The sequence below is a fragment of the Lutra lutra genome, chromosome 2, assembly GCF_902655055.1.
Source record: "Lutra lutra chromosome 2, mLutLut1.2, whole genome shotgun sequence".
Taxonomy (NCBI): Eukaryota; Metazoa; Chordata; class Mammalia; order Carnivora; family Mustelidae; genus Lutra; species Lutra lutra.
Window position 1 is genome coordinate 55,146,924 of NC_062279.1, and position 27,980 is coordinate 55,174,903.

At 46.2% G+C, this 27,980-nt stretch overlaps 1 protein-coding gene across 2 annotated transcripts in view; it reads right to left on the reverse strand.

The window, feature by feature from the left end:
* Positions 1 to 27,012, reverse strand: part of BLK (BLK proto-oncogene, Src family tyrosine kinase) — a 72,405-nt gene extending 45,393 nt beyond the window's left edge. Inside the window, exon 1 of one of the 2 annotated variants that reach the window (XM_047717451.1) lies at positions 26,575 to 26,945. The gene's annotated coding sequence lies outside the window, so the exon portion shown is untranslated. Of the gene's footprint in view, positions 1 to 26,574 lie in introns of both variants that reach the window. The other variant, XM_047717450.1, reaches the window with a different exon arrangement.
* Between the last annotated feature and the right edge of the window lie 968 nt (positions 27,013 to 27,980).

A 27,980-nucleotide genomic window follows, 5' to 3' on the forward strand; every position in this document is an offset into this window, starting at 1 on the left:
GCTTTCGCAGGAATGTCACTGAATTCTGTATAATGTCTTTCAAAATATCTATCTGGACAATTATCAACAATTACGTTTCTATTTTGACTTGATGATGTGACAGATTAATATTTTTCTTAATGTTGAATTCTCTCATGATGGAATGAGCTTCACTTAGTGACAATATATTAAATATCATATTTGACTCGAATCCCTTTTTTAAAAATATTTTTGCTTCTATATTTTTTAAAATTTCTTTTTAATTTATTTGACAGAGATCACAGGTAGGCAGAGAGAGAGGAAGGAAAGCAGGCTCCCTGCTGAGCAGAGAGTCCGATGCGGGGCTCCATCCCAGTACCCTGGGATCATGACCTGAGCTGAAAGCAGAGACTTTAACCCACTGAGCCACCCAGGAGCCCCTTTTTGCTTCTATATTGATAAGCCAAATTTATGTATAGCTTTATGTGTGACAACTTATTTTTTAATAAAAAGATAAACTTTGTATGAAAATAATATGTACTCATAGCAACAAATTTAAATATAAGACTTTAAAAAGAAGAAAGTTTCCTATAATCCCAACATGCAGAGGCAACCTCTATTAATAATTTGGGGTATTTCATCTTCATCTTTTTTGGGTGTGGGGGAGGGTGCTTTTCCAAAGCTGAAACCAGTATGGAGCATGGTTGAAAATGGAATCTTTGAAATGGACTTAAATCCTGACTTCATGATTTATAAACTACACCACATTCATCAGTATCTTTGATCTTTTGAAATCTCATTTTCCCAGGCAGTAAAATAATAACAGTCTCACGGGGAGAGAGGAGAGAGGCAGGAGATAGAAGCAAAGTCCGCAGTGCCTGGCGCAAACCGTCTCTAAATACATATTAGCTATGATCCGGCTGTACATACACTTTTGTGTTCCTCTTATCACTAAACACTATGCCATAGGCTTTTTTCATCATTCAGACTTAAAATAAGCACAATTTTAAAATTTTGCCCTACTGTCCGTATGTAGGTGCACACATACATACACGGACAGCTTTATCTAATATTTGTGTAAAAATTGCTGCCTCTATTTTGGGTTTCTTCCACCTCAGTTTAGGCTCTCAGAAGGAACACTAATTTGGACCAATACTGTGTGCAGCTGTTTCAGGATCCCTGATCCAAACTGTCAGATTGCTTTCCAGAAAGAGTGTGACAATGTGGGTTCCCAGAGCAGCTGCGTGGGAGAAGGAGCTCCACCTGACTGCACCCAGGGCAGCCCAGAACCATCTCTCCTCCGTGTGAGGACCTATTCTGTCCCCAGCAAAGACCTTTCTGCACAGACCCTGGACTGTGCTGCGGGGTGAGTGCTAGACACTCACATGACAGCCCAGGTTCCCCCTCCGGAGCTCGCTTTCTAGTTGACAGGTGGCCGGTGAAGGAGAGCAAGTAAAGAAATGACCAGCCGTTTCCAAAACAGATAAGTGCTGGGCAGAAAGTAGAGGACAGTGTGATAGAATTATCTCAGACGCACTGGGTTACTCAGATGGTGAGGAAAGACCTTTCCCAGAGGGTGACATTTTTAAACTGAGGCAACAGCTCTGCAGAGGTTGGGAAGGGCAGTGGGAACAGCAGTGGGGAAGGCCCCGAGGACAGCACGCACTTGGCACATTCTAGGAGCAGGAGGGTGTCTGTGTGCTTGGAACAGGGTGAGCAGGAAGGCCGGGTAGGCGAAGGCAAAGAAGGGGGACAGGCCAAGAAGGAGTTGGGTTTTCTTTCAAAATACCACATTAAAGTATTTTAAACAAGGCTGACTTACCTTTTAGAAAAATTGCTGCAGCCGCTGTGTGGAGGAGATAGTGGGGTGGGAGCCCAGAAGAAGGGTCGCTCAGGAGGAGACAACCCAGGAGGCACAGTGATGAGTAGTGGGACAGGGTGTTGTCAGGGGAACTGGGGGAAGTGCATAGAAATGGTGAGGTGCCAATGAAAAGGCAAGGACCTTCAGATGTGGTGGGGAGGGGAGAGGAAAGAGACACCCCTCCAACCTCCTAAAGAATCAGAACCTTCTGCTGCACCCCCTGCTCCCTGCTGTGGGGCGTCTGCAGAAGTAGAACCCAGTGTCCAGCAGGGATTTGACAAGTCCATTTTTAAACACCGAGTGCCCTGACTAAACACACAGGAAGATGGGTACTTGATCGGGGAAGACGATCGAGAGCCTTAGCTAGAGCCTGAATTCGGACATAAGTTGGTATGTGCCTTGTGGATGAAGGGCCCCCAGGGCCTGTGTGAGGCCACAGGGCTGCTCAGTGGGGGGCTGCCATGTCTTCAGCAACCAGGAGAACCTGGTTCTAGACCTGATGCAACCTTCAAAGGGCTGTGGGCCCTCTCCCAGCCTCTGTTTCCCCTTCTGTAATGTGAGCTCTGAGAGCCTGACCGAAGGTCAGTCATCTGAGGATGGTCAGCCATCTGAGGATGGCTGGCTCCCAATACTTCTGATGACTTTTCCTGGGGCCCCCTCACCCTGCCAGCCCCCTCTGTGGTCATGGGGCTGGGCTGTTCTTGATGCTTCCCCTATGGAGAAATTCAGGGAGTTTTCTCTGGCTTTCCGGGAGTCACTCTCAGCTCTGAGAGGGGGCCCCTGACTCAGAGGGGTCCAGTTCTTGGGGCCTTGGGGAATAAGACCCCACCATGTCACGGGGCCAAGAGCTCTGACTGCAGAACCGGAAACGGGGCAGGGGCAGGGGGTCTCCTGGGCTACAGGCTCGGCAGGGCAAGGAGTATGGTCTCCAGGAGCTGGGTGGTGAGCTTCTATCCCCACAAGGTGCCACTCACTCCCACAGGCCCAAGAGAAACTCTCAAATACACTCTGAAAGCAGGTGAAGCACAGAGGAGCAAGGCAAAAGCGGTGATGGCAGGAGGCGCTCCAGATTCTAGAGGTGTCTGGAAGGTCTGGGTGTGCTTGGAGGCTGGAGGTTCATGACAGTCATGGGTCGCACAACAATGGGAATGTACTTAGTGTCACTGAACTGTGCATTTAACATGGTCAGTTTTGTGTGATGTATATTTTACTGTGTGCAAGACGCATGCGCGCGCACACACACACACACACACACACACACAAATATGCACATGCACACTTCCCACCCCCCAAAGTCCACAGATATCAGACAAAGCCCATGAGCCACACCCTTCTCTTCTCCCTCCTGGTCTCCTTCCGCTCTCCCTGCTTCCAGCACACTGACTTCTCTCTTGGGAGTTCAAAAAACCCACACGCTCCCACCTTCAAGCACTCGTACTCATTCTTCCTCTGCCTGCAGTATCCTTCCTCAGACATTGCTGGCTCCTTGACCCCCTTCTGGCTCTGCTCAAATGTCCCCTGAGTAGCAGTGGGACCTTCCCTGCTCTCCGAAGATAACACAAGCCCGTCCACACCCAACCCAGGCACTTCAGTAGGATTTATTTTGCTCCGTAGCCCTGATCGTCCCTTGACGTTGTATATGTGCAGATTTGTTCAGTATCCTCTCCCCCCACCGGAAGAGAGAGGAAAAGCTGCATGAGGCTAAGCCTTTGTTTTTCCCATGGACGGAACTCCACTCCCTGCATGGAGCCACTGTGCACAGATGTTTCTGAGTGAATGAATGGATGGCCTCTCTTCTAACACGGCACCCATCCTAATATCTACAATGGCAATGGAAGGTGTCATGGAATATGGTCTTTGCAGCAGCCTTGTGAGGTTTTGGAGATGAGGGTGCTGAGCTTGGTGTGATGTGATGATGCGTCAGGAATCCCACCCCCTCACTCTAAACCTTGGCTTTTCTCTTCACCTCATGGCCCAGACCAGTGTTGTCACTTTCCCTGTCGTAGCAGGAAGAGTGAGGATTGTAAATTAGAGTGAATCCATTTCAGCCCCAGCTCTGTGTCTTCTTGGCAGGACTCGGCTCTGCTCATCTGGGAGCTAGTCGGAGAGCTTCTGGCACCTTCTGTATGCAGCACTCTACAGAAGTTATAAACCACGTACTGATGGTATCTCCTTTATTAAACACACGCTCCACACTTTCACTTTCAATAGGCTCCCCTCCATAGTTGCTAGAGACAAAAGAATGTCTCCCTTTGGGCATACTGGTAGGGCAGCTTAGCCACTCTTGTTCCCCAAGAAGAGACCTCCTGTGTATGCCTTGAAGGCCCAGAAGCGTGGAGTGCTTCTCCCTGTTGCTTCTATAAACCAGACCTGAGATTTCAGGATCCCTGTTCCGCCTTCCTTCTGGGAAGCCTTTCAATGAGCCTCTGAGCTTCCTGAGGGTAGAGAGGGTTTACATAAAACCTGCAAGCCTGGGAAATCTGGGAAGCCTGGGAAACCAATACGTCTTTATTCCCCCCCCCATTTTCTTCCTTCTGTAGTTCCTTCCTCCCATCCTTCCTCCCTCCCTCCTTCCCTCCCTCCTTTCTCAGTTACTGAGTGTGCTAAATACTTGTCATTTCTTTACCCTTCCACACCGATCGAGCGTTCTGATTTTAGTTCTTGGGGAAAATGGAAGAAGATGAAGAATGTATAAGACCCACTAGATTATCTTTTTCTCCATAGACATCAATAAGTGTTTCTAGAGTGGATCGGGAAGAACTTGGAAAGCAACGAAAGATCAGGAGCAGCCCTTCTTCTGATGGCTCTGTGCTCCGCCACACGGGGAGGGGAGATCTCTCCACACAGACTGCTGGTGCCCTCCCCGTGCTCTGTGGTCTGAGGTTGTCCACAGCAGTGTTTGTCAAAATTCTTTTCCTTGTTCACCGTGACCCTCAGTAAGAAATACTGTGCATCTGTAAGCCAGGACATACCCAGCCATGCATGTGCACACACACCCATGCCACTATGAAACAAAGGTTCAGGAAACACTTTTTACCCTTACTGCAAGCAATGTGAGTGGATCTTTTCTAGTCTGTTCTACTACATTTCTTTTTAAAGATTTAATTGTGGTAAAATAGGCATAACATAAAATTTACCATCTTAAGTTTTAAGTGTGGCATTCAGTGATGTTAAGTAGATTCACATTGTTGTGGAACCAGTTCCAGAACTTTCTCTTCTTGCAGTATTGAAACTCTGTATCTGTTAAAGAGCAACTCCCCATTCCCCCCCTACCAGCCCCCAGCAACCACCACTCTACTTTTTGTCTTGATGAATTTCACTGTTGTAGGTACTTCATGTAAGTAGAACCATTCAGAATTTGTCCTTTTCTGATGGGCTCATTTCATTTAGCAAATGTTCTCCAGGTTAATCCAGGTTGTGGCATGTGTTTGAATTTCCTTCCTTTGAAGGTTGAATAATATTCCATTGCACGAATATGCAACAATTTGCTTGCCCATTGTTTATCCCTTCAAATATGGCGACTATGAACAATGCCACTATGAAAATGAAGATGCAGACATTTCTTTGAGACACTTTCAATGGGGTGCGTATACCTAGATGTGCAATTCCGGCATCATGGGGTCATTCTATTTTTAATTTTTGAGGAAGTGCCATACCGTTCTCCAGAGTGGCTGCACCACTTTACATTCCCACCAACAGTGCACACGTGCCCCCTTCTCCAAATCCTTGCCAACACGTGTTTTCTATTTTTTTGTTAGTGGCCATCCTAAGGAGTGGGAGGTGATAACTCATTGGCCATTGACTTGTACTTCCCCCAGTGATTAGTAAGGCTGAGCATCTTTTATATGTTGGCTGGCCATTTGTCTATCTCCTTTGGGAAAATGTCAATTTAAGTTCTTTGCCCATTTTTAAATTAGTTTTTTTAGTTCTTTTTTAGTTCTTTAGTTGTAGGAGTTCTTTATATACTCTGGATATTAATCCTTTATCAGATAGATGATTTGCAAATATTTTCTCCTATTCTCTGTTAATTTCATGTTTTAAAGGCTGTGACAATCCACTGAATAGATTTTATGAACAACTAAAGGGCCATGATTTCTCATTTGAAACCACTGATCTAAAGAAAAGAGGTGAATGAAGCAGCTCAGGGAGTTGATGTCCCACCAGCTCCCTGCCTCTTACGACATGACTGTGTAGAGTACAAGGTAGAAAGGAGTGTCCTTCTAAGGAAAAATTATATTTTAAATGCATACACTATTATTCGGAAAGACAAGAACCTGCAAATGAAAGAGGTAAGAAGGAAAAGAATGAAGTCAAAGAAAATGGAAGAGTGGAAGAAACAAAATACACAGATTAGGGCAACAGGAAACAAAGAAGCAACAGAGAGGAAAGTCATGTTGTGAGAAATATGTCCAGTTAGAAGGACCAAGGGGAGAACGCATGGGTCCTAGGACCTACTTGCTCTGGGCACTCTGCCAGGCCCTGGGGACATGGCGTTAAGCCACTGACAAACTCCCTGGGTTCACACTATGTTCCAGCTTCTATTTAATCCTCACCCACAAGCCCCCTTGCCCCCACATAGGCAGGCACTGATGACCCCACTTTACAAAGTTAAAAAAAAAAATGGGGATGACAGAGGGAAGATTTGCCTGCAATCCCTCAGCCAGGTGTAGAGTTCAGTAGGGCTACAAATCGGGCATGTCCACTTTCATTCCTCTGCTATGGCCGCCTCCTAAATATTTCCCTCAGAAAACACCAGTGTGTTAAATACTCTGGAAGGCATAGGCTTTTCCATTTCGGTAAACTCTGAGACCCAGCCTGGCTGGCTGGTGGGTTGTGCTGGTTACCCCAAGTCTTGCTAACACACAGCCTCCACATACAATATAAGATACGTGGTCTGCCAACTGACCAAGTTTGAATAACGTGGAATTTAACAAATGTTCCCAACCTGTTGCAAGCATGTCCTACCTCTTTCTGAGTACTCAGAAGGCACTTTAACATCCCATATGCCTTCAGGGCGTCCCTGGGTCATTCAGTATCCCATTTAGTAACCCATGGCGCAGTCTACAGCCAGTCAGTCACCTCACCTCTTCGCTTCCACCTCCTCATCCGTGGGATGAGGGCTTTAGAAGGATGATCACCAAAACAAACAAACAAATAAACAAATAAATATGATCACCACACAGCCCTCAACCTTCACATCAGTGGGCCGTAATTCCACTGAAGATTTCTGGAGGTGCAGAGGAACAGAGGGATCTGGGGGGAACCCAGGCTTTGCTGACGGCTCCCAAAAATGAGGATGGAATACAGAGATGGTCCAGCCCCTGCATTCTCACTGCCCAATGGAGCCCAAGGTGGTGACTCAGAGATCCCACAAGAAATGTTTCCCTGGTTTCTCTTCCCCTCACAATTCCCGCTGCCCTCATCATGATCCATGAATCACAGGGTCTTCTTTCAGCTGCCCTCTGGCTCTCTCCCCTGCCTGTTAACACTCACTCTAAGATTCAGAGTCCTGGTTCCTGAACCAACCACACAATGATCAACAGCCTCAGCCAGGCCCAAGGTATGGACATCAGGGCCTAATCCAGGCAGTGGGTACGGAGGGAAAGGATGAGGTAGACTGTGATAAAATGTGAAAAGAAATACTCTATCGAGGGCCAAAAAATTTTGAGAGAAACTTGTCTTCTTTGAATAAATACGTTTTTAGAAAGGCAATCATGTTACGTTGCCCAGAAAACCTTGTAAGTGAATAATCTAGATTATCTGTAAGATGAGGCAAAGGCCAAAAATGCTTTTATGCAGGGAGGTTCCTGAACGACTTTATATTAAATAAGATGAAATGTGTAAAGTACTTAGAATAATACCTTACCGCACAATAAGTGTTATTATTAATATTATTATTGCATGGCACAAGAATAGTAGTGACGCCAAACCATCAAAAAACAATAATATTTATTTATTTAGAAGTCTGTGTGATTTGGGACAAGATTTTTTTATTTTATTTTATTTTTTTAAAGATTTTATTTATTTATTTGACAGAGAGAAATCACAAGTCGGCAGAGAGGCAGGCAGAGAGAGAGGAGGAAGCAGGCTCCCTGCTGAGCAGAGAGCCCGACACGGGGCTCGATCCCAGGACCCTGAGATCATGACCTGAGCCGAAGGCAGCGGCTTAACCCACTGAGCCACCCAGGCGCCCCCTTTTTTTTTTTTTTATTTTAGAGAGAGAGCATGCGTAGGGGAGGGGGAAGGACAGAGAGAGAGAGAGAGAATCTTAAGCAGGCTCCATACCCAACACAGCCCCATGTGAGGCTCAATCTCACAACCCCGAGATCATGAAATCAAGAGTAGGACACTTAACCAAGCCAACTAGGCACCCCTGGGAAGAGATTTTTAAGTCTCTCCCGGCCTCAGAGATCACTTTATCTGTACAATGGGGCTAGGACTAGGGTTCCCCACTTGCCTTAAAGGATCAAATGAAATCATTAAGTAATTCGTAAACGATAAAGTACCATAGAAAAATGTCTGTTGAGACCACAGTACAAAGCCTAAAAGTTCAGAACCATCAGTCTTCAGACTATCTGTATCCCTGTCTGATAACGGACATGTTGACAGGTTGATCTCAGCACAGTGTTGAGAATGAGGATTTCATGCTAATGATCTTGACTAGAACATGTCAAGAAATGATAATAGGTTCTGGGAAAGAGCTGAAGAACACCCAGCATGACTTTCATGCATGTCATTCCCTGGGTCTGATTGAAGGACGAGTCTTCATTTAAGACTTAGTCGAGGCATCACCAGCCTTTCCTGGCACTCTGTCCCATCACCTGTCCCCTGTGCCCACAGTGCTCCTTACAGCACCAACCACAGTATATCTGGCCCTAAGTTTAATGCCTGTCTTCTAAATCAGACCCCTTGTGAGTGCCTCAAGGGAAGGGAGGTTTTTTTTTGTTTGTTTGTTTTGTTTTTGTTTTTGTTTTTTAATCTTTGTATCTTCAGGACCATTCTCAGCTTTTGGAACATATGAGATATGCAATAAATCTTTCTTATTTTGAATGGGGTGAGTGAATTAATTAATCAGAGAAACCCAAACATCAGAAAATGCCTTTTTATCCATCCTGCACCCATGAAGAGTAAACAGTTTAATTTACCAGTACAATGGTAGGAAGGTGTCATTTATACCAAAGCCAGTGTTATTCTAAATGCTGATTATTGATCATTAACCAACACTTTGGGACCAAGAAAGCACGCTGATCTAATGTTTAATGTTGTATTACATCTAAGATGCCCAAAATTAAATTATAATTTCCTTTCTTTGACTGCATAATTATTTCCCATATTTCAGGAAGTCTCCCCCTCACCTCTTTTTTTTTTTTTTTAATAGAAGTATAGTTGACATACAATGTTACCTTAGTTTCAGGTGTACAACACAGTGATCTGACAAGTCTATGTGTTCTGGGCTCATGACAAGTCTAGCTACCATCTGTCACCATGCAATGCTATTACAGTATCATTGAGGAAGTCTTTCCCCTTTAAGGGCTCCCCTTTCAGTAATAAGAAGTGGCTAACTTAGCAGAGATTTCCAGAGGAAGCCAGGAGAGTGAAATTAAATCACGTCCCACCTTCTTTGCCTCCAGCTAGCCCTGGAGCTGAAGGAGATTTGGCACAGGAATACTAAGAGAAAGGAAACCAAAGTCACTTACTGTGTCCAATAGTTTGTTGTTAATAAAAACATCTGTTTGAAAGGGCCTATAATATTCAGGGAATCACAAGCCAAAATCTCCCACCCTGTTGGGTTGAACAGACAGATCTGGTCTCTTGAATTTCAGTTGCTTCGGTTCCTTAAGCCTTGAGTGACAACATTTCGGTTTGATCAACACAGTTCACCTCCTGTGGTTAATGCTTGTAGCATGAAAGAACAATTAACCAACTACAAATATTTCTGTATCAGCCTGACTCCCTGGAGAAAAATGCAAGGTTTTTAAAAAAAAAAAAAAAAGCCAAAATATTTCTTTTAGTTAAGCACCATGGATGGCCACAATCACAGCAGAATCTCTCACTAACACATTAGCAATTAGCTTTGGTTAAAGCAATAAAAATAGAAACAATTCTCCTAGAGTCAATTATCATATGGTTTCACTTATTTGTGGAGCATAACAAATAGCATGGAGGACAAGGGGAGATGGAGAGGAGAAGGGAGTTGAGGGAAATTGGAAGGGGAGGTGAACCATGAGAGACTATGGACTCTGAAAAACGATCTGAGAATTTTGAAGGGGTGGGGGGTGGGAGGTTGGGGGCACCAGGTGGTGGGTATTGTAGAGGGCACGGATTGCATGGAGCACTGGGTGTGGTGCAAAAATAATGAATACTGTTATGCTGAAAAAATAAAAAATTAATTAAAAAAAAAAAAAAGTAACAATTCTCCTAACCATAAGGCACTTTAGCATAATGGGTATGCATATACAGACTTGCTGGTGAAACAGACATGGGTTCAAATCCAAGGCTCCCCACATGCTAGGTGTATGCACTTAGAAGAATTTCTGAGCCTCAGTTTTCTCATTCTTAAAATGGGGATAATATGTTCTCTGTCCCATGACTAGACCTCTGGTTAAAGAAACAGATCTTTAGGATCCTTTCATTTTAATCCCACTCTTCCAAAAGGAGCTGTGGGGAGTATGTGGAGTGGGGGAGAAAGAGAGAGAGAGAGAGAGAGAGATCAGTTGTCTTTTAAAACAGTTTTGGAGTCACAGCCTTCTTTGAGAACCTGGCGAAAGTATAGATTTTCCCCAGAAAATACACTTTTATACAAACATGTGCCCTTTCCCTTAAAAAACCCCACAGCAATTAACGGACCTTTGATTAACACCCTTGGGATAGATGAGACCAAACTCTTGGGTTTTACTTCTTCATTTTTTTTTTAAAGATTTATTTATTTGAGAGAGAAAGAGAGAGTGAGGAGATGTGGGGGGAGGGACAGAGGGAGAAGCAGACTCCCCACTGAGCACAGAGCCCTACAGGAGGATCGCTCTCACAACACTGAGATCATGACCTGAGTCGAAATCAAGAGTCCAACGTTTAAGCAACTGAGCCATCCAGGCGCTCTGGTTTTGTTTCTTCATGAGTCATTTCATTTCACAGAGAGGAAAGCCTGTTCTCTAGCCAAAGACCACATGGGTCGCCCCCGCTGGCAAACACAATTGCCGACCACAAGAAGCTGGATGGGAGAGGATGAAGTACTCAGGCCACTATCGCCATGATGTAAAACGCAGTTCAAAGTCCACCCGACTCCACCCTCAAAATGAGCAATTTGGCTCCCTGGATAATTGTCATTCCTTGGAGAGATTAGGGAAGAATAGCCTTCAGCTGCGTCATGGGGCTCAGCATAGCTTTGCAAACTACATGTTATTTTGTTTTTAATCATAGCCCTCTATAATGTAAAAAAAAAGAAGAAGCAGCAGCAGCAGCAGCCACCAACCAAATGTCCAGGAGAAATGGTGAAGTAGAGTTAACACAATGAAACTTTATACAGCCGCAAAAATGACCATCGTGAAGACATGTTGCCATGGAAAAGATGTTTATGTTATGATGAAAAAAAGGAAGGAAGGAAGAAAAGTGGAACGCCTTATGATTCTAGCCATTAAACGCTGTACCATATGAACAAGATAAGTAGTTCTTGGGAAAAAATGTGAGGTTAGTAGAATTATTGATGGTTTGTATCTGCTTTCAAATTTGGGGGGTATTATGTAATGTTTACAGTTGTCAAGTAAGGAGATAAATGATAAATCTGTACAAAATCAGCCTGTTCTTCCACTTGGCTGCAGCCCTGTCCTGCCTCCAAATAGTGGCTCCTTCCGGGGCTTCCCACCTGAGTAGGCTGAGAAGGCAGACAGGGTGGGCAGACCGGGTCAGAGTTCCCCCAGACTTCCCCCGACCCCCAAAACCAAGCCTGCCACTGAGAGCAGTGGGAGCACATTCATTGTCCCCCACCCTCCATCACCCTGGCGGACCCTTTACTGTTTAGGTCAGCATCCGAGTCTAGCCAATGAGGAGACAGCTTCATGCAAGCAGCCCGAGGCCATTTGTGTCTAAATCCAGGTGAGCCTGTGGTGTTCCCATGTGCCATGCACAGGTGGGCTGACTCAGAGAGTCAGAGGTAAATGACTTGTCTGACGATTGCTGGTGCTGGAAACAGACACGGGGGTGACCATGGGTTTCCCACGGGTGCTGGGAGGTTGGCTGCTCTCACAACAGTCACGAAGAGACAATTACAGTAAAGCTTTCTGGGGGATGCCTGGGTGGCTCAGTTGGTTAAGTGTCTGCCTTTGGTTCAGGTCATAATCCTAGCATCCTGGGATCCAGCCCTGCATCAGGCTCCCTGCTCAGTGGGGAGTCTGTTTCTCCCTCTCCCTCTGTCCTTTTACTCCCTTCCTGCTTGTGCTCTAGCTCTCTCAAATAAATAAATAAATAAAATCTTAAAAAGAGAGAGAGAGAGAAGAAGAAGAAAGAAGAAGAAGAAGAAGAAAAAGAAGGAGGAGGAGGAGGAGGGGGAAGAAAGGAAGACAGAAAGACAGAAAGAAAGAAAGAAAAAGCTTCCCATAGTGCAGCTTGCTGGAGGGAGGGCAGCAGCTCCAGCCATCAGGATGCCAGTGGATCTTAAAGGTCATGGTCAGCACACTGCTCATTAGGACTGAGCCTCCCAAGGAAAAGCAGCACGTGCTCTGGCTCCCTTCTCCCAGGCTAAGCGCCTAGCTGCCTCCCTGTCACAGAGATGCCTTCGGCTGGGGGGACGACTGGGGTATGTGAGCAGTAGGTGCAGCAACCCACCCGCAGCAACCTCCCTCCCTCCCTAGCCCTCAGCCCTCCGCCCTCCACCCTTTGCCCGCTATCCGCAGCACTGCACATCCAGTGTTTCCTTCTCAAACCCTCCGCAGGGGGTTGATCTCTTGGGCCTGGAGAAACCAGCTTCTTCCTGAAGCTCCTCCACTGCGGCTATTCCGACCCCTGGATCAATGAGTGGCTCCCTCATCAGATGACCCCAAAGCTCATGGCGGGACCTCAGGGACAGCCCCGTCACAGACAGATGAGTGTGTGGAGGATGGCGGCGCATGCTTGACTTCAGCAACTCTCACGTGTGTCCTTGGTGCCTAGCATGCATCTGGCTGAGTAGTGCATGTCACAATAAGTAACGATAGGCAACTGAAAGTTCCAGGGCGGGGAGACCATGGGGCAGGGGAAGTTTCAGGAGAGGATGGATCCCCAAGGGCGGATGGATGTCGGAGCAACAGAGAAATGAACAGCGATGTCAATGAGGCTTGAGCTACTGAGTAGACAAGGGGTGATGCTACCCAGATGGAGAAAAGCCAAGCTGGCAGGTGCTGACCTGGCCTGCAGGACAAGAGAGGCGTTGTCTGGTGGGCCATTTCTTCAGGTGAGTTGGTGCTGGATGCCGCCTCAGGCGGAGGTTTCTTGGAGGCTGAGTGAGCCCCACCCTGCACTCCTGCACCCTCGGAAGTCCATTTCTGCTCAGCTGCCGTGTGTGGTTCTGCAAGCTGCAATTTCACAGCATGCATTTAGCCTTTGCCTTGACCTGGGTGCCAAGCTTCTCCTATCCTTACTGTAGGCCTGGCTCAGGGCTCTGCTCACAGCGGGCAGCTGACAGACCAAATAATGAGGAGCTAAGAGCCCTGGTTTTTGAGTCCCACAGACCTGAGTCTGCATCTGGGCTCTGGCCTTCTAGCCTCCCCCTCCCGGGGGCCGTTGTGAATTCCTGATGATGTCACAGGGCTTTTTGTGGGAATTAAGTGAGACCATGGCAGAAGGCATCTGACACGCTTCTTAGTACTCACGTACCGACCTCTCTTCCACATCTAACTGTGGAAGTAGTTATGTGCCAAGTAGACAAGCAAAGGGTTGACTGGAAGGAAGGCTCAGAGCCCACTTAGCCTACCCCCTCATTTGGCAGAGTCAGAACCTGAAGCCCAGAGAGAGAAGTCCCCCAGCCAACATGGCGAGACAAGCACCCTGTTATAGAAACGCAGTCTCGGGGACAGAACTAGCTTGGTACAGGCTGGCCCTCTTGGCCAGCCATTCTCTTCTCATCTCTCCTGGTTTCTTCCCCGTCTTGATCTCAGGCTCCTCCTTCAGTGCTAATTTGAGGTCACCATCCTGTCTTACTAAAGTCATCTGTACCCCCTAATGCCTGGTTGAGCTTTGGCACCCTTTCAGCTTTGTCTTCACATGAACTCCTATATCCCCTCCCAAAGCTCTCAAGTCTGCCTACTGGAATTCCCTGACTGGATCCTTCTGGATTCCAAGTACTGGCTGGCCTCCCAACCTGGACCCTTTATTTCCACTGGAGTCACCAACTAGGCTTCTGTCCTTTTAAAGTTTCTTGAGAATGTTGATTTTCCTTCCTCTGAGACGTGGGTGCTGTCTTCTTCTCCAACCAGGGCAATCTGCCCTCCTCAGAGGCAGTGACAGGCCCCACATCTGTAGGATCCATCAGCACCCACTTGCATCTCAACATCCTCCCGGTGATCTAGGCCACACTTAAAGGATCTAGGATCATTCCTGGGGTTGGGGTGGTCTGCCATAGGTAGGAAGCAGGGCTCTCTGCTTCCTTCTCTCCAAGTTCCTGGTCCATTCTTCCCACAGCTAGAACTAGTTGGCAAGCTGTCCTCCCTTCTTTCGCCTGCCTCAGTTCCTTTCCCCTTTGTTTTTCTTGATCAATGGGAGCTCTCACAGCTCCTCAAGTCTGTAGATACTGTTTAGAAATATATTCTATGTTGGCCAAAAAAAAAAAAAAAAAAAAATCAAAGCAACAAGTCCGGTGTTGCTTAGCCATGGTTTCTGTCAGCAGGTAGAGCAGACACGTGTTTTTTGAGATAAGAATGGATTTTTTTCTTCTTTTATTCACTTAATATTGTGTCCCTCACTCTTGTTGAAGCCATCACCACAGGGAGATAAAGTAGAAATAAGAGAATTCTCTTGGCTCAGATTGAGAGAAATGTGGTGAGCCAATCTGGGCAGACAGGATCTCAGGGCATCTCAACGAGTCCCTCAGTCCAGAGTGGCACAGAAGTGGTGTCATGATTCCCCTGACCCATGATGTGGCACAGAAGTCCTGGAAGAAGGCCAGACCTGGGTCAGAGGCTGGCATGAGACATCCTGGCAGTGGCCAGTGTGGATTTCTGATGAAGACCAGATGGGCTCCCCCAAAGTCTTAAGCCCCATGAGCCCCACCCCAGAACTGCGGCCCAACCCTGGAGAAAGGAGGAGAGTGCTGAGTTTACTGGGGTTATTTCCCAATGCCCAGCAGAAATCAAGATGCTCAGATTAGATATTCCATTTTTGTACACCAAGTGTGGACCAAAATGCATATTCACCCCACACAGATCTACTCTGTTATGACTTCCTTGAGCCCTCCGGATGTTCTTCCACAGGAACAGGACCACCTTCGTAATAAACTCGCTCAACCCACTCTTCTACCTTCTGTGAAGCTGATGTCCCTGTCAACAATTTCGAAGATTTCTCCTTAGCCTCTTTGTTCTCACAAACAGCAATTCTCTCTCTTTTTTAAAATGAATGATAAATGAGCCAAATACATATTTCTGTGTGGGACCCTGGGAAGGTAAAAGAGAATAAAGCCAAGGGACAAATTCAGTTGTGTGTTGTCTACCCCTTAAGTTTGCAAAGAGGTCATGGGAGAGTTTCAAGGTCGTTTCACAGATGCCTTGGAGAGAAACCCCATAGTGTGGCCAGGCAGAGTGAGGAGCTAGGAGGTCTGGCCTGAGGGTCAGGTGGGTCGCTGCTTATCTGTGTGACCACAGAAAAGGGATTCTGCCTTCTGGGTGTGCTACTGGGAACTGGGGATACAACCTGATGGTGCACCTGGAGAACAAAGGCAAGAGCCGTGTTCACCTAGCATGAAGCTTGAGGCTGCTGCTATGCTAACCCCCTGCAGGACCCAGTGGCAGAAATGGTGAGACAAGCCTGTTGGTGCCTGGGTCAGGGTGGGTGGGACATAGGAAGGCTTGCAAAGGCTGAGACCTTGAGATTGGAACTTTAAGGATGCCCAGGAGCTCTCCTCAGGCAGATGGGCATTTGAAACAGAGACGAGGGCTCAGCACAAGCTCTGAGGTGTGATGGGCAACAGGGAATGTTGGGGACAGGACTGCTGGACCCCATGCATCTGAAGAAGGATGACAAGAGGGAAACTGGGATGGTAGACCAGATGTCTGGTCCCTCGAGGCCTAGGCTTTGTTCAATGAAGAGTCAATGAAGATTTTTACCCTGGGGGTGGTAGGGCCACATTTGAGCTTCAGACACATCTTGCCAGCAACAGAGAGGAAAGACTGCAATGTGGGTCACTGTAGGCAGAGGCAGGAGCTCTAATGATACGACAGTCATCCAAGCTAAAGGCAAGAAGGGCCTGAACTAAAGCAGTGGAGATCTGGGGACAAATCTGAGAAAGGAGGGGACAAATGTTACCACAGCATTTCCCTCACTCAGGGAAACTGGTGTGTGTTCTCGCTCACCCTCTGGCCTTAGCTAAGACTCCCACTTTGGCCATGTTTTAGTTTTTTTCTGCGGGGAACAGAGCCTCCTTCTAGAGATGCCAGCGGACTTAGTCACCCTTAGCAGGGCGGTGAAAGACCAGGCAGGGATCCTGAGGATTTTAGGCAGACCTGGAGTCTCCTTCATCTCCTTCCTCTACTGCTCCATGGCCCCTCTTGTGACACCCGGACGTCCCCCAACCCTGTGGTCCTGTCAACTTGCTGGCCACCAACACACCAGTCTGGGCCCTGAGGTAAGGGGAGTAGGAAGGGGATGTTCCTTCCCTTCTCAGGACCTGCTTGGACTAGAAGACAGACATTGCTTGCCATCTGACAGCAGAAAACTCTGTTCAATGACAAGAACGAATGAGAAGAACTTTAGGGAAGATGGTGCTTTAGCAACGGGATTTCTACCAAATGGATGAAACCTGGGACTCTCTTTATGGGGCAGATTTATTCCTTCACTTTGTTGCAACAGCATTTGTGATGGTGGGTTTTGTGATGTTTTGTTGTTGATGATAGGTATGCGTGTGTGTTGTCTCTGTGTGTGTGCCTGCATACATCCGTGCTTGTGTGTGTGAGTCTGTGTGTGTCTGTGTTCACGTGTGTGCATGGACCTGTGAGTCTGTGTGTCTGTGTGTGTCTGTGTATATGAGAGACAGACAGAGAACATAACCTATATCTCCTTCCCTGAAGAGATTTTCTTTTTGCCTCTCTAGTTATAAAATCCTTAAAATAGGATTCAAAATGGATGGCTTTCCCCGAACTCCACATGCCAGAGTGCTCTAGGATATCCAAGGCTAAAACCACAAATACTCCCTTCTCAGGCTGAATCTCACAGAGTTGGGAGATGCAGGGCACCCTTAGTCACTCGGGCTGACCTCCAACAGCAAACCACCACACTGGAGAGTTTTGGGCATGTGTTTGGTGGAGACCAGCTAGCAGCCACTCCCACCTGCAAGGAGTTAAAAGCATATAACCATGAAGATTCAAAGACGATCTTAACTATCAAACTTATGACAATAGCATATATGGGCAAAACCATCTCTCAGGGGCCCGTGGTTCTTCCTCACTCCGCTCATGCCTTTACTTCATTCGGTTGTCAAGGGGCTTTCCAATCAACAGGAAAAGAAGGACCAAACACAGAGGCATGGGTTTGCTTACATGTAGTCTGTCTCTCCGTGGCAAGTTTGACAATACACAAATGAATTGGAGGAGGGGAAGGAACCAGGAGGAGGGTGGAGGGCACATCCTAAGAGTGGCTTTATGTGCAAGCAGCCATTAGAGGAAGGTGATTTGAAAGCAGAAGGTCCCAAACCCACTGGCACGAATGTTACAGTGTCATTTGGCAGCAGTGAAGGGAAGGTGGCATTGTCCTCACTGCGTGCCTCGCTCACCCTCCTGAGGGGCCTCCTGCAGGAAGCTTTTAAACCCTTCTCCTATGCCACCAAGAAGTGTGACCTTTCTGCAAGGAAACTATCATATAAGTCAATGAGATCTTTCTAGAGGCCAGGGTTCTAGCTCAGAGGAAGACATCAGTCACAGGGCCTGTCCCCTGTGATGTCTGAGCCAGGAGTACCTCTGGGGTATTATTTTCACTTCCCATTTGCTGGTTCTCAGAGGCCACTTGACTTGTTTGACAGGGTGGAGCAAAGGAACCTGGGAAGATTTATTTGACCAGGAAGACAGAATAAGAACTGGCTCTTTTCTCTGACAGCCCAGGAGGCAAGCAGCTGCAGCTAAGATAAGGCTCTGGCAGAAATCAAGGTACAAGGGACACCCCACTTTACCTCCCCCACACCTGTGATAGAGCCACCAGGCCTGGTTATCAAGACAGTTGGAAACAGGTATTGTCCCACCAATCTCAGCCTCTGACAATTGCCAACAATGAGCCCTCTGTACTTCACTGAGCCCTGACCCACTTGAAGAAATACCTCTGCTTTGTACATCTAGCTGACACTGGTGGTGAAGTCTTCCCAGGAGTCATTCTTGGAGCAGAAAGAGCATCCCATGTTGACCCATGTTCTCATGACATGGGAAAGCTGCATTCACCCCTTGGCAGCTCAGGAGAAGTCAATCTTTTTTGTGCCAGCAGTCCCAACCCCTCCTTAGTTGACGAAATCTGATGAAAGATCTTTGCAGAAATGATCTTTGCAGAGGGTTGCTCATGTCCTCCACAAAAGCTTGCATGCAAGTGTTTTGTTCTTTGTTTTAAGATTTTATTTGCTGGAGAGCACAAGTGAGCACCAGCAGAGAGAGCAGCAGAGGGAGAAGCAGATTCCCTGCTAAGCAGGGAGCCTATGTGGAGCTCAATCCCAGGACCCTGGGATCCTGACCTGAGCCGAAGGCAGAGGCTTAAACAACTGACCCACCCAGACGCCCCTTGCATGCAGGTTTAAGAAGCTCATAAGCTTCAGGAAACTCATCAGAGGTCTATGGTCTCCAAAAGTTAGGTCACCAGCAGCCGGAACTGGTGCAGGGACATGGCCCTTGTAGGGAGAACGTCTCTATCCAACACCACGCACACCCCTCCTGCCACCAAGCACACAGCAGGATTCCCTGGGTATCTGGACCTACTTTGAAAGTCTCAAGACTCAGGAAATCCCAGGAGGCAGGCTCTTCTCCACTTGTCCCTGCTTTGCAAAACCAGATGCAGACAGGATGCTGATCTGTGGTTTGAAACTGATATAGTCAGCTTCTCATCAGCAGTGTGCTGGGGCCAACTTGTACAGGTTTGTGGGAGTCAACTGCTAAATTTGGGGGAATTTTGTGAGCCATTTGCTAAGCACATCACTATTCAAAATTAAACCACACAAAATTAAAATTACATAAAATCTAAATTATATAAAATATAATTAAGTGAATTATTCTAGAAATGAAGGTAATAAACACTTAAATGTCACCATTCCCTGGTTATTTCACTACATTTCACTATTATCTCTGCTCTTGAGGTTGTTTACATCAGTCACATCTGTGGGATGGAAATGCTGTCTGACTGTGTGACTACTGGGTGTCTCTTCCCAGACCCTTGTGTGGCCAGGTCACGTGAGCAGCTTGAAGTTGGCTCTCTAGGAGTGTTTACACCACAGGAATAGGCAGGAGCTTTAAACCTGGAGCTGATTTGTTTTTGTTGTTGTTGATTTTCTGGACTTAATACGGTGACAGAAAAAATGCCCATAATGTAGGTACAACTTTAAAATGTGTCCTGTTCATAGCCTTTAACAGCACAAAAAAATTGAGAAAAAATTTTTGAGTAATTAAAAACTATTATCCAATTTAGCAAAGAAGCCAGTGACGTCACTGCCTATGCCCAGCATGCATGGCTGATATGTCTGTCACTTTGGTCTTCTTGACATAAATGAAACTATCAGGACATCCATGCCACCCCTCTACTTGGGTGTCAACTGAAACCACAGCTTGACCATGGACACAAGAATTTTGCGAAAGTCAGCAAAAGCACTCTATGGTGAATCGATGTCTCTATGGTATCCATAATAAAGAATATTGCATATTTTGTTACTATTTGTGAATTATGTGTTACATATTCTTTATACCAGTATAGTTTATAATTAATACATGTGTATATGTGTGTATATTTGTTTCCGGAAAGCTGGTTGTTGAACGTTTACCAGCATTACCAGCATACCACTGCTCTCAGTCTATAAGATACCTATCTTAACCTAATCTCCCCCATCTCCCCCACCCAACGCTGCACTGACAGATGCCAGGGAACCCATCAGACAGACAGATACCACAACATGGAAATGATTCCTTTCCACGTGAATGCATAGGGAAAAGAGATTTGAGCCTTTCCCATATAGCCACCCAAACAAAATCATGAAATGGATTATCACTTTTACTCCCATCTCCAAATGCAATCTTTAAAAAAAATAATAAATTTCTTTGGGGGCACCTGGGTGGCTCAGTGGCTTTAATGCCTGACTCTTGATTTCAACTCAAGTCGTGATCTCTGGATCTTGAGGTCAAGCCCCGCTTCAGCCCCATGCTGCGCATGGAGGCTCCTTAAGAATCTCTCTCCCTCCTCCTTTGCCCCTTCCCCACCCCAACCCTCCGAACTCATGTACCTCCTCAACCTGAGCACGTGTTCTATAAGTAAGTAAGTAAATAAATAAATAAATAAATAAATTTCTTTGAAAAAATCTGATTGTATTGTAAAAATGGCAGGAATAGGGGCTCCTGGGTGGCTCAGTGGGTTAAGCCGCTGCCTTCGGCTCAGGTCATGATCTCAGGGTCCTGGGATCGAGTCCCGCATCGGGCTCTCTGCTCAGCAAGAAGCCTGCTTCCCTCTCTCTCTCTGCCTGCCTCTCTGTCTACTTGTGATCTCTCTCTGTCAAATAAATAAATAAAAAAATCTTAAAAAAAATATGGCAGGAATAAAAGGAATTGTTTTTTAATTACATAACTTTTATTACTTTTACTAACTTATTGATTATAAATTATTAACAGAAACAGTATTTTTGTAGATGTTTATTTACACCTTCCAGGTTCCCTCTGAAAGAGTTACAATAGTACAAAGGTACAAACAAATTTGTACAAAGTATTTTACAAACCTTAGAAAACTTTGCTTAGGAATAAAGGGAATCTTTTTTTTTTTTTTAACATGTAATGTATTATTTGCCCCAGGGGTACAGGTCTGTGAATCATCAGGTTTACACAATTCACAGCATTCACCATAGCACATACCCTCCCCAACATCCATAACCCAGCCACCCTATCCCTCCCCACCCACCCCCTCAGTTTGTTTCCAGAGATTAACAGTCTCTTATGGTTTGTCTCCCTCCTGATCCCATCTGTTCCATTTTTTTCCCTCCCTAGCCCCCACGACCCGGCCCTGCCTCTCAAATTCCTCATATCAGAGAGATCATGTGATAATTGTCTTTCTCTGATTGGCTTATTCTGCTCAGCATAATACACTCTAGTTCCATCCATGTCATTGCAAATGGTAAGATTTCGTTTTTGTTTTTGTTTTTTGTTTTTTTGATGGCTGTATAGTAAGGAATAAAAGGAAAACTTAACATGAAATAACTATGTATAATCTTTGCTACAATACAAGGTGGAACATCTAAACATAGATAGTGTAACAAGCTGTTTACGCACCTATAATAGACTCACAGCTGAGCATTTCACCGTAGGTTGACCCCTTTGGCAAAACAAACAAAAAAGGAATTGGTTTCTGTTTTGTACACAGAAAGGGAACTAATTATTATGGAGCACCCACACCAGGCACCAAGCTCTTTCAAATATGCTATTCTGTTTTTGTTTATTTATTCATTTTCTGGGGCTTCCAAAAAGATTTGAAGCCACTTATGAAAGCAAACATGAAACCAATAGAAGAGAAAAAGAGGTGAAGAAATGAAGACCAAAGGATAAATTAGGGTAGAGAAACAAATTTGAGGGTAAAGCTGGTTACAAAGAAATACAGACCATAAGATGGGGCTACCCAATTGCTAGTGGTTAGATGCAAATTAGGCTCTAAGTGTCCTGTAGTCCAAAGCACAGAGTGGGTAATCATTAGTTGGAGGAAAAAGTGTCTTTAGGATATCCATTGCTCCAGAGAAGCATGGATTTCCCAAGTCTGGAGCCTGACAGAAATTCTCCTGCAACTCTTAGGGTGGTTCTGAGAGGAATGGTGAACAGCGGTCTTAGTGGCATCACAGTAACAATGACACAGTTCCCTACCTTACTTCTTACAGCAACCTTAGGCTCAAGCCTAGGACGACATGCCCTCACCAGGAAAGTGTGCCTGATCCTGATTCTGGAATGCAATCCCTTGAACACCCCATGCATCTTGGACCGACTAGCTTGATGGTGGGGAAGGAAGGGGAGGGGGGCACACCCAAAATATCTGGATTCATTTCTCAGTCATATTAAATGCATTTCCTCTTTGAGAAACATAACAAAACCATGGTCTCTCTTCTGAAACTTCAAAATAAACATTGTACATAAAAACTAATTTAAAAAGTTACAACGTGGGCGCCTGGGTGGCTCAGTGGGTTAAGCCGCTGCCTTCGGCTCAGGTCATGATCTCAGGGTCCTGGGATCGAGTCCCGCATCGGGCTCTCTGCTCAGCAGGGAGCCTGCTTCCCTCTCTCTCTCTCTGCCTGCCTCTCTGCCTACTTGTGATCTCTCTCTGTCAAATAAATAAATAAAATCTTTAAAAAAAAAAAAGTTACAACGTGCAAAGTGCTCTTTGCAAACTATAGGGACTCTTCTGGTGATCCTCACATTGAGAACTAGATAGAATCTAGGTGGAAATATTGCATACTTTTCAGTTTCAACTGTTACTAACAAATAAAGAAGTAAGACTCCAGGGTAAAATTAACCTACCTGAGTTATGTCAGTATGGACTGAGGTTGAACTACTGTTATTTCATTTGGTGACATTTGGTGACTTGCCCAAGGTCACAGCCAGAAAGCTGCAGGGCAACACCTTGAATTGAAGCGCTCTGGTCCACAGGCTGGCTATCCAACCTCTATCTTAGAGAACCTTTCAGCTGTAGCTGCCTTGTGGTATTCCTATGCCCACGTTTTTTCTAATTCCTGGGATCCACAATACACTGAGAACTAAAATTAAATTATTATTACTAAATATTGGACGTGTTGATTCCAAATATTTGGAGTTGGTATCTTTTTGGGAATGTGATAGAAGCCAGGCATGCTTGGTGTGGGAGTGTACATGTGCATAAAACCTTGCAGACAAGTTCAGAGAGCTCCTAGACCCCATGAAACTCATCAAGGGTCTGCGGTCTTGGAGGTCTGAACTCCTGACTTCATCCATTAAGCGCAGACCACCTCGTATCTTTTAGACACTACAAAAACCTGCACAAACATTTCCTGAGCCCGAGCAACCCTGAGAGTGAGGACTTCCTTAAACTCTGTACCCCAGGTGACTTGCTCCCTTCACCTGGGTCGTAACCTAGCAGTTCAGATACCAAGGTATGTGAAGAAGTCCACAGAAAGAGGTAAGGACAAGGCACCCAAGAGAACCTCTTTATATGACATGGTTTTGAGCATCAGTCCTCTGGTGAGAAAGCACACGGTGGCCTGTGGTGAGCCGAGGTCCTGCAGGGTCAGCAGGGACCAATGCAGAGCCTCTTCTATGCTCTAATCATCTTGCTCTATCTAGTTCTCATATCTGGGCTTAAAGTTGAGTGCACCTGCTCCCAACTTACAGAGACCTGGGTCCTTTGCTCACGCTCATCTAGCTGGAAGTGGCAGAACCAGGTCCTAGAGAAAAACTGGCTGGCCCCAAGGCCCATCGTCTTCCTCTGGACGATACTGCACCTTGCAGCTAGCGGAACACACCAGAGACCTAGTGACAACCACCTTCTTCCACAAGGGCCCCCATTAAAACCCTGGGTGTGGTGATGGCACCAAAGCTCACTGTGCCTAAGGGTGGTCACCACGCCTAAGGGTGGTCACTGTGCCTAAGGATGGTCATTAAGTCTTACGTGCATTTCTGCCTTCAAGCTTTCTTCCTCCTTGCCCTTGTTCCTTTCCCTCAAGAACCATTTCACAGGGCATCCACCCTGCTCCAGATACTTTCCTGTGCTCTGGGACCCAGGGGAGGATGTAAGAGGCCCACCTCCCTATTCTGCGGGAGTACAGATCCAGAACTCCTGCAAACAAGGAGCCCTCAGCATCTGTTGGAAGTTCACGGGGACACAGGGATGGATTTGGGCACTGGGGACAGAAGAGAAGGCAGTGGCTTTGGTCCCAGGAGTTAGAACAGGTGGGACTTGCTCTGATGAGAAGGTAGGGAGGGGGCCCCAGGCTGAGGGAACAGGAGGAGCATGGTCTGGACCTTTCCAGAGCAGCACGGGGCTGACTTAGATAAAGCAGATGGGCTGGTAGTGGGGGAACAGGAGCTGTGACAGGAAAAGGGCCCGAGACCCAGTGGTAATCGCTGCTCTCCCTTCTGATCTTCATCTAACTGTTCTGATTTTCATCTAAGTGCTGTCTTCCTACAGCTTCATGATTCTTTCTTCTTTCTCTAATCTGTCTGGGACATCACCTGTGAACCAGAGCACACCTGCTCTGCTGGGCCTGTTGGGTGGGTGGAGGTGGGTTAGGGATGTGTTGGAGGGGTGGGGTCAGGTTGCTCTGGCTCCACTGCTACCTCCCCACACATGTGACCCTTACAAGCAAGGATGCTGGCCTCTGGAGGCTCTGTTCGGCTGCTGCAGACTTGAGGGTGGCACAGTGGGCTCCCAGGGAATTGGTTCCCAGCTTGGCTCACAGCTTCTTGGCTGGCCACAGGTTCTGTGGGGATGACTGGGCCCAGAGGACAGCAGATTCCATCCTGGTATTCCACACAGGGTCAGGGCCCTCACTTGCCTCCGTTCTGGCCTTCTGCTTCATCACCAAGGAGGAGGTCAGGTTTGGGTGTACTTAGAGGACTGTGAGCCTGAACCAGCACAGTGAGCACTGCTGGGCAGACAGAGGAGGGGGCACTTGGCCCTAAAGCCCCTGACATGCAGTAAGGGCTCAAAAACTGTTCTGAATAAAAGAATACATGAATGATGAGAAATGCCACAAAGAGAAAGAAATATAAGGGCATCTGAGTGGCTCAGCTGGCTAGGCCTCTGCTTTCGGCTCACGTCATGATCTTAGGGTCCCGGGATTGATTCCTGCATTGAGCTCTCTGCTCAGTGGGGAGTCTGCTTCTTCCTCTCCCTCTGTGCGCTCTCTCTCTCTTAAATAAGTAAGTAAGTAAATAAATAAATAAATAAAATCTTTAAAAAGAGAGAGAGAAATATAGAACTTTCTAGGACTAAGGTGGGGGTTGGGGGAGACAATGGTAAAAAATGCAAAAGGCCTGTTGTGTTCCAGAAAGTTCAAAGAGAGGGCAGGAACCACCATGTCATGGATTCCAGTTTTCCCAAAGCAGGCTCACCTTTTGACCACATCTGCTCTGAGGCAGGATGAGTATAATCTTTTTTAGCTTTTTATTTTGGAATAATTTTAGGTTTACAGAAAAGTTACAAAGATAGCCTGGAGACTTCATATATACCCTGCACTCAGTTCCCCCTAATATTACCGTCTTACTTAACCACGGTACATTTGCCAGAACGAGGAAACCCGCATTGACACAATGGTATTAAACTCCAGACTTTATTTAGATTTTACCTATTTTTTCATTAATGACTTTTTCCCCCTAGGACCCACTCCAATCCCAGATGTGAGTTTTGAATTTAGTTGTCATGTCTCCTTACTCTCCTCTGACGTGTAACAGTTTCCCCATATTTCCTCCTTTTCCATAACCTTGACAATGGCAAAGGTCAAGTATTCTGTAGATTTTCCCTCACTTTGGGTTTGTTTGATGTTTTTTCATGATGAGATCAGGGCTAAGGGTTTGGGGGAAGAACAGCACAGAGGGGAAGTACTTTCTCTTTGCACCATAACCAAAGTTATATAATACAACACGACTTATCCCTCAAGACATTAACCTTGATTCACCTGATTCAGGTTGTGTCTGCCAGCATACTCCATTATGGAGTTACTGTTCTTCCGTTTCCATATTTTATTCTAACTCCCTTCAGCACCAAAGGTGAGGGGAATCAAACTCCATCCAGGAAGGAGAAGTATCTACATATATCATGCACAATTTTTCTCTCTAACTGTGGCAGCACGATGATAACCATTCTATAGTCCTTTGATTGTGTGGACAGTTGCTGGTGAAAGCAGTGGCCAATTAGCAAATGACTGGAACAGTTGTCAAAACCCTAGAATTTTAAAACCCCTCCCAAAATGTGTTGTCAACTGTTCATTCCTTCTCAGAAACTGATCGCTTAGCCCAAAAAGTAATCATTAAACCTATTCTATCATGCTACCCCGATGTCTGAAAAATGGAAAACATTGTTTAAAAACAAGCAAAATATAAAGAGGGCAACAATCAGTCATTTGCCTTGAGCCAGACACTCCCCATACATCCCTGCTAGCCTCTGCCGCGTCTGCCTCTTAGGTACCATTACCCTTGTTTATAGAGATGCTGAATAACTTGCCAGGAGCCCCATGGCCGGTATGCATGTGCCCACCCCCTTTCCTACCCCACAGTCTTCTCCTGTCTTTCCTCTGTGGCACATTCACTGGCTTTTCCAGCTTAGAAAGCCCAAGAAACAAAATATCCTTTGATGGATGAGCTTTTTTAAATCAAAAACAAAACAAAACAAAGATGCAGTCTTACCTTGGTAAGGCTCAGTAGCTTGTCACCATAGCTTTTTCAATCCCAGCACCCTCGTGATGCCGCAGCCTTCTAGTTATAACCAGCAATTCCTGATACAATCCCAAAGAAAAAGCCCATCGTGGTTGTCTCAATCGGCTCCCGTAGCTCGTGGCTTCCTGCTGGCGGCAAGCACCAGCAGAGGTGCCATGCTCCCCGGTCTGTGGTCAGAGCTTCACCAGCTTCCTCTAAGGAGCCCCGCCCCTCCCATGGAACACTTTGAAGGCGTCTGTGGCTTCACTGGGTCCAGTGGGCACCGCTGACCCAGAAAAGCCTGGGAGGAAGGACCACAAGCAGCTGGTCTTTCTCAGACCCTGGGCCACACTGGTTCCAATGACCCTCTGCTACTAGAAAGTTTTCTCATGGGGGTTTGGTTTAATGACATGGGTGGTGCTTTCCCGCACCAGACTTGGCAGAGTTAGTAAACCCCCAAGCTAACTCTACAAGGTATTTCTCTCTGCCTTGCAGCATTTATCTGTAAGACAAGAAAGAGGTTGGTCTCTGCTGTCTTTTGCCATCTGTGTGAGCCTGGGCAGCTGTTCTCTCAGCCTTGTTGATTTTGTCTTGTCTTCCAAATAGTGCTGATAATACCTAGCCCAGAGATACCATGGGCACAAATGACAGAATGGGTGTGACGGGCACAGAATTGCCTCTCAACAAATACTAATTCTGATTAAAAAAAAAATAGCAGTCTAAGCAGTCATTGATTCTGATCACAGAGCCTCTTCCATTGTCCCACTGCACTTGGCTCTGAAAACTCAGGGGTGCAGAGAATGATAGAAGTGATTGGGAAAGGACCCTATCATCTGGAGTGGTGAGGTGCTGTCCCGTACTATACCAGCTGAGGAAACAACAGGACCAAAAAAGATTGCTGAGACAACCTTAGGAGAACTGCTGGTCCAGCCAGACATGGTAAGCCGCTGGTCACTTGCTTTTTGATCGAGGGACCAAAGGGAGCCCATGGACTTGCTCCTCTCCTGCCTTTATGTCTGGGAACATTGGCAGGGATGGAGTTCAGACATGCTTGCTTCTACTCCTGGCCTGGAACCACAGTCCAGAATCTCAGTTTCCTCATGGATTTTAGGACTAAGACAGTAATTTGCTGTGAGTTTTGGGTAAGAAAGAGCTTTTTGCAGATGTTCATAGCAACAGCCGCAGCAACACGGAGTTTTTGGGTTCCACGGTTCTTTGAAAACAACCTACCTGATTTCCCCAAAAGTTTTTTGCACAGTACATGGATTAACGCATAAAAATTTGTATTACAGTGTTTAGTACATAATAAACTCCACATAACTTGTAGCTGATGTGAATAGGTCTAATCTAAGTCCCAAACCTAATCCTTAACACTGCTTTTTCTTCTTCTATCCTTG